Source organism: Pocillopora verrucosa, chromosome 7 (assembly GCF_036669915.1).
Source record: "Pocillopora verrucosa isolate sample1 chromosome 7, ASM3666991v2, whole genome shotgun sequence".
NCBI lineage: Eukaryota > Metazoa > Cnidaria > Anthozoa > Scleractinia > Pocilloporidae > Pocillopora > Pocillopora verrucosa.
This window is the reverse complement of record NC_089318.1, coordinates 7,982,219-7,989,680: the sequence shown is the minus strand read 5'-3', so window position 1 is coordinate 7,989,680 and position 7,462 is coordinate 7,982,219. Positions and strand designations below refer to the sequence as shown.

Sequence of the window (7,462 nt, the reverse complement as noted above, 5' to 3'; positions counted from 1 at the left end):
TTGGCGGAAGCGAATTCTGATATGTGCGATAAAAATTGAAAGAAATTCATAGACGGCAAAGTCGGTTTAACGTTTTTAACTCTACCTAGACCTACCAAACATTGACTAAATTCGACGAATTAACTGGTATTTTAGCCGACACTGGACATAATGATTTCTATCAAGCAATCTTCTCTGAAGATTATATTCCGACATCCTCTGAGTTAGCCCAAGGGCTATCTATTAACTCCCCAGCTTCGAGCAGGATTCCAACCGTTATGTGAAAAATATGAATTCCGAATGTCCGTTACAAAAGCTTAAATGAAAATCATTTTGTTCCTTCCAATGAAGGAAAGATAAGGAGAGACGGATGTTATCCTACTTTTGAAGCGGCGCCATCTAATGTACGTAAATGTATTTCGGTTTTGTAGGTACAACTTTTTTATTGATGAGGGATGTGAGCATGCAAAAAATGGCAAAATTATAAAAGTTTTGTATGGGAATATTTACGACCGCTCTTAGTTATATAAATACGGTCAAATTCTCAATAAAAATACCTCACCTTACTTCCACGGTGCATCGCTTGCTATCTGACCATTTACTATGTTGAAAAGAACCCATTTTATCGAGTTATTCATTTCTAGGTGTACCACGTAAAGAAAAGCCCTTTTGTCTTATATTCCTAAGAGCGGTCGTAAATATTTCCATACAAACTCTTATAATTTCGCCATGACTCTTATTTCGCAAGATGATCGATGATCATCTCACAGCTGGAGCTTGGGCTGCCTGTGATCAAACCCGCAATGCTTCATGCTTACAGTGACGTATTCTCAGATTTCCTTTAAATCAAGAGTAAAGGAACCTTAACCTGAAAACTACCCATAATTCTTTCTGGGTAAAGTTGTCCCATGCAGGTTTACACTTTTATCTCCGACAACCTTGTCTCGAAACATTCATGTACTAAATAATTGGAACATGACCGGAAGTGTACGCGACAGCGATGTTGGTTTCTAAGTCACGTTTACAACGCTAACTGCCCTTTCCTTGTTCCTCCGAACTTAGAAAAAACTTCCAGACATTTCCTTTTAGGCTCACTGTATCACCACTTTCTAACTTCCCTTTCATTGCCTGCTGGACCCAGAAAAACTTTGCAGAAATTTCCTTTTTGGCTCACCGTATTAGCACTTGCGGACGCAGATTTGTTCTCCTTGGTCTGAACATGAAAAAATCCCGCAGGTTGAGCATCTTATCAAAATATTTTTGAGTCTGAATGATTCAGTTCATGTGTGTCATTTGCAGTATATTTTTATTTCGGGGGTTAACTCTTAGAAGTTCTACCTATCTTACCAAGTAAATTGTTTGTGGTTTCCTTCAACTTGAGGTACCTTTTTGAACTGTTAAAATGTCGCAAGTTAAATATATTGGCCAACTAGTATTCCACGGCTATCGATTCCCAGCGATGTCCAAGCGGCAATACAGAACTTCCTTGAACGTCTGTATTATGTAGGTGAAGTGGTTGGTTTGTTAAGTGGAAAAGTTTGAAGTAAGAGCGCAATTTAGAAAGTGATAGGCACACGCCTAATGATTATGTTTTCCGTAGCTTTTATACTTGAGTAAAGTGTAGTAGTGTTTCTACGGTAAAAAATTATCAAAACTACTGGATAATGACAAGATTGCTTTATGTCGGAAAGGAGAAAACGAAAACGTAGGGTAACGTAATCACCCACTTTTAATTTGCCATTTACTTCTGTCTAAGTTGTAACATTTTCAGCTATCATTAGTCCTATAACTGCAGTCATTTGCGGAGACTTAATATCTACAAATAAATTAACCTTGTTATCGTCTTTTGTGCGGTCAGTGATTATGGAATCCTTTTGACTAATAAACCGTGACTGATGACTCGCATTCAATAGGGACCTTAAGCACACCTCAACGGATAAAAGAAGCGTTGAGTTCCAATGGAAATTAAAATAATTTGCCGTCGCGGTTTCGGTTCGCAGACGACACAAATTGTGGTAATTTCACGTTGCTGTTTTGCATAGGACGGCCAAGAAATGTACAAGGGTTTAGAACGCACGTGCTGAGCTATTCTGCCAATTAGATATTTTGATTTCTCATGTCATCGTTGCTGTCGCCGTCGTGGGTTGGCGCCGTACGAGACGGTAAACACATGCAGCCATTTTTGAAATTCTAATTAAAGACAGAAATTCTTTTTTTACTTAAGTCTTCCTTGGCGTTGCCGTCCTGAAGGTCCCTATAAAATGCCTAAATGAAGACAACTGGCGAACGACAGGCAAATCATTTATGATTCTTAATAAAAACCCCCTGCTCTGTCAATAAGAGGATTTACGGAAAAGATAATCTGCAAGCGTGTTAAGATTTGCGAGCTTTATCACCAGTAAAGGAAGAATCAGAGATTTTGTTTTTCACTCATGAAAATATTCAATGTAAGCCGCTGGGTAGTAGAGTTCCGGTAACTTAAAAGTGACATTCTCTAAGTTCGCGTTACGCGCTCTCAACGAAATACCCCCCCTACTTTTTCTCTTGGGACAAGCAAGTGCTTATTTAACTTTCTTCGCGAGTCTTTCTCGGATAATTCGGATGCTGCAGATACTCGAATCTTTGGTAGTTTTAAAGTCTATTTTGTTTCCTTACTTGCCTTCTCTAAATCTGCCGCGTGGTCTCTTAAACCCGTGGATGTATTTATCTCAGTACGTATCAAGGTTGCTAGACTGCGCCAAATGTTTTAACCTCTCTTCCTTTCTTTGCTTGTACAAGTTGTCGAGTTTGTCTAAGACTTCAACGTGTCCTGTTCCCATGAGACCATCATAGATCGCTCTGCGAGCTGTGTAGCATTCGATTAGTTCTTCGAACGAGTCCGGGTTCGACTGCTATGTAATATATCAAACGGTAAAATTTCCGCACAGCCCCATGCTATTGTAAGACAAATCTGTTTTCTCAATGGCGACGTATTGTTTTTGTCATTGTATTTCTACCCAAGAACTGAATGCATAATGTAGTATATGGGCCGGGGGGAAATTTTTACCTTTTCTTTAACCAACTTCAAGGTGTTTGGATATCGGATGAAACATCCTTTCGAATGTTTGATATAGCTTCTCAAACCATTAATAATTCTTGGAGAAAATCACAGCAAAAGTTCACCACATTTTATGATAATTAAGATCACATATCCAAACCTCCTTCACGGTTGTAATTTCCTTTGCTTTCTCAGCATGAATTATTAATGAGTTTGAGAAGTAGGTTTCAGTGTCCTTCGTTCGCGAAGTTGCGCAGCCGCTTTGCTATCGAGAAATCTGCCATCTGTTCGTGTTCCCTTAAAGTTCGGTGCTTGTTTAACAGGGACGTGCGAAGATTTGTTACTTATTAGCACCTCTTTGTTGTGTTTTGTAGATTCCTTTGCAAGAACAACTGATCGCGAAGACTATCGACCGGTTAGAGTGCCATAATAACCTTATAGTGTCCAGACTTATTGTAGCTGTATACGGATTCTTCAGCATAAACCATTATAGGCCCATCGCGGCCATTGTGTTCAAACTTACTCAAATTCTGTCCCTCACAGGGAAGTGAGGTTTGTTTGCCTTTGACAATTGCCGAGTGAATCCTTATAGCTTTAAACGCGCCTGAATTCCTTGACACGGAAACGAACCTTGACTTCTTCCCTTCGCCCTCAAATATCTTGGCTGTGTCATATTTCGTGCCAAATATTCTTAGATTTTATGTCATCTCATCTCTGATTGTAAGTTTGCGGGATAAAATCCGATCAAACTACCCTAAGATATACCTAGTTACCCCGTCGCAACCTTTGTCTCAGCTGGCGATGGTTGATTGGTAAGAAACCATCAAGTCCATTGTGCATATATCGCGGTCTTCTGATTACTTGTTCCGCTCCACTGTCATTGAACTACAATCCCTATAAATAACATTCCTTTTTCTAAACAATTTGCCGTAGGGTTTTTCAGGCGAAAAGTGAGCCAGTTTGGAAGGAGTTGCAATTTTTTGTAAGATTATAGCACATGTAACAGGTAACAGAGCGAGGAAATGACGCGAAAAATTCCAGAAGTCACTTATTCATATTTTGAGTTGTAGTTGGGCATTGGCGTGCCATAGCGTGACCATCTTCGTCTACAATAAGCAGTAGGGACTTTAAGAACTGAGAACGCGGTGGTCTGGAAAACGTGAGGACCGAGAGTGGGGCTGGGGCGGGCACCGCGTTCTAAGCGCGGGAAATATGTAGTTAAGATCAACAACGCGATCATTTAGACTAATAGTTATGGTCTGGAAAACAGTGAAAACGCTTTTCGCCTTTCCCTATAAGAATGACTCAAAACTCATTTAAGACTTTACAGGAAGCTTTGCTCCTTTCTCTGGAAGACAAGCTAATAGATGACGAAGAATTTGCCGTGCTGTATGAAGAATTCACTCCCCAAAACCTTCCGTTTCGCCACTGGGATTATGAAAAATTTTCCCTCGAAAACAAAGACCCCGCAGAGTGTAAGGCAGACTTCAGATTTGAAAAGAGTGACATCTCATTGTTGGTGGATGTTTTACAGATGCCTGATACCTTCACATGCCCGAATGGTACCGTTTGTAATTCAACAGAAGGACTTTGTGTTATACTAAAGCGTTTTAGCTATCCATGTAGGTTGTCTGATATGATTTCTACTTTTGGTCGATCAGTACCCGAGCTCAGCATGATTAGCAACGAAGTTACTGAATGGATGTACAATGCTCATGGCCACAGGATTACCGAATGGAATCATTTCATTATGTCTCCTAACCTACTGCAAACTTACTCTGTAGCAATTCATGACAAAGGTGCCGCCTTGGACAACTGTTTCGGCTAAGTTGATGGAACAGTTCGTCCCATATCAAAACCAGGAGTCAATCAAAGAGCTGTTTATAATGGCCACAAGCGTGTTCACGCTCTTAAATTTCAATCCTTGGCCCTACCAAATGGATTGATTGGCAATCTGTTTGGACCAGTAGGTAACGGTATATTCATTCATTTTTTATAGTGGGATAGTGCCGTAGCTGTTTTCACTTGGATAGACATTTTTATCACTTATGTGAAGTTAAAAGTTAGATTGATTTCTTTTCTCAAAAGGTTAAGCTAACGTTTCTCGATGACTTCCTCCCGGTCTCTCAAATCAGAGGTATTTTCAGTAGCTCCCACTCCCAATTTTTATTAGAGGAACTAGTTTTCCTGTCACCACAGACCAATAAATTCTAAACTGACTTACAGGCCATAAGTACCTGGACTGCAAGAATAATAGCCAGCCAATCCTATGTTGTTTTTGGCCTACTCACTTACTAAGCTAATCAATGGTCTACATAGGTAACAGTTTGTCAGCCAGCCAATGTGTAACTGATTGTGGTTCAAAAATTATTTTTTTTGCCCTTGTTCAGAGGGACGAATGCATGATGCAAGAATGCTGGACACATCTGCTGGCCTTTATGTTGACCTGGCACAGTTCGCCTTTTCTCCTGCTGGACAAGAGATGTGTATCTACGGGGATCTGGCATATCCTCTACGTACCCATCTGCAGTGCCCCTTCAGACATGGGGTGTTAACAAGACAAATGGAAGAGTTTAATGCATCTATGAGTTCTGTACGCACAAGTGTGGAATGGTTGTTTGGAGACCTAATAAATTATTTCAAGTTTCTCGACTACAAAAAAAATCTCAAAATTGGCCTTAGTCATGTAGGAAAAATGTACATTGTTTGTGCACTTTTGCGGAATGCTTTAACATGTCTTTACCGCAATACGACAGCTGACTACTTTGGCCTTGATCCACCACCACTAATCGATTACTTTAGCTAAAATACTGTAACAAAAACACCTGTCAATGCCTAAGTTTGCATAAAATCTTGCATAAAATCCTGATTGAACAGTCTGTGGGAATGTTACGACAAGCAGATCTAAACAAAGGCCCTCTTTGGCTCCCTCTGAAGCCCTTTTTTTGCTTTGGGAAAGCCTTTCCATAGCTTTCATTCTTGCATCGTCTGCTTTACCTTTGTCAGCTTTATCCTTACTACATGCATCTGTGGGAGAACTCTCTTCAAGTGCAATAATTTGCTGTATTAGGTCATCTAATTCACTTGGCTCATCTGGGGATATTCCTGATGCTCTTTCTTCAGCTCTGATTTTTTTCTTGTACTTGTTTACCAAGACATTAATGTGCTCCCGGATGGCTCTGTGGTCAACATTAAATTGTGGGGAATCACATTTGTTTAGAACATCTACAATTTTCTTCCAAGTTTCACTGCGCTGGGGAGTCCCCTTTTTGTATACATAGGGATTTTGAAACACTACTTCTCTGCACAGTTTAATATTGTGCTGTTCAGTCCAGTACATTACATTGCTATGTGAAAATAAAAACAAAGAGAATATTAGAATAAAATTCACTCCAAAAAAACCCTTTCTTTTGAATTGAAACTAAATTTTATTAATCTCAAAGCTAATTTTTATGCTTATTCAAAAAAGTGAGATTTTTCTTTAATGACATCTAAAGCTCACAAATCTAAAGAGCGGCCTTGCTGAGTGAGGGAGACCTCACCCATAACTTTACACTTTTAGGATTAACAGCAGTGGAATAATGCATTCAAAGCCTGACCAAAGATTCACATTATCAAAACTTCATATGAGATAGGCAACAACATCTAACCTCAAATAAAATCTCTTTTTAGTTCTGATTTTTCTTGGTTTGTTTTCAGTTCAGAGTATTATCTAAAACTTGGCTCGTTAGTAACGATTTCAAAGAAATAAAAAATGGAAATAACACAATGGCAGAGATGTCAGTCTTACCTTTTGAAATGCTACGCTTTATGACAGTGGTCAAGGTAAAGAACTAATTAAACTATGTTTCCTCTTATAGTCAGTATAGCGGGCGATTTTTGAAAGTTAGCTTTAATAGACTCTCTCTAGTTGAGTTTTAATCACACTCAATATCAGGAAATTCAACTTCAGATAATCATGAATTATCAAGCCTGGATCTGGTAGAGACTCAACTGATAAACAGAAAAGTCTTAGATAAATTATTTATGAAGGTAAAATCGATCATCCGTTGATGGAACAACCGATAAAGCTTTATTCTGATATTTCACATCGGAGCTCTTTGGATTAATCAAAACAAAACGAAGACCAAGTAGTATGATAAGACGCCTGATAACTAAATTGTATCATGCATGAGAATAGCCGCATGAATGTAGTAATAAATTCCTTTAACTGTGAAAGAAAATGAGACTTTGGGAAATATTTCAAGGATAATTAGATGACTTACTTTGAAGATCTGCTAGACGCCATTCACTTCACCACGAGCTTACTCACCTTGAGGGAAGAAAACGTTTTAAACCATTCAACTTTGGTCCTTTTAGTTTCAAAAATGATGCCTAACCCATCAAGAGGCTATAAATTTTAAATTCCAATTGACAGAATAGTTGTGATAGACGGTTAATTATAGT

The 7,462-nt window shown here is 38.9% G+C and overlaps 1 pseudogene; it reads left to right on the top strand.

The window, feature by feature from the left end:
• Positions 1–4,316: 4,316 nt before the first annotated feature.
• On the top strand, positions 4,317–5,862 carry LOC136282423 (uncharacterized; annotated as a pseudogene).
• Positions 5,863–7,462: the final 1,600 nt, after the last annotated feature.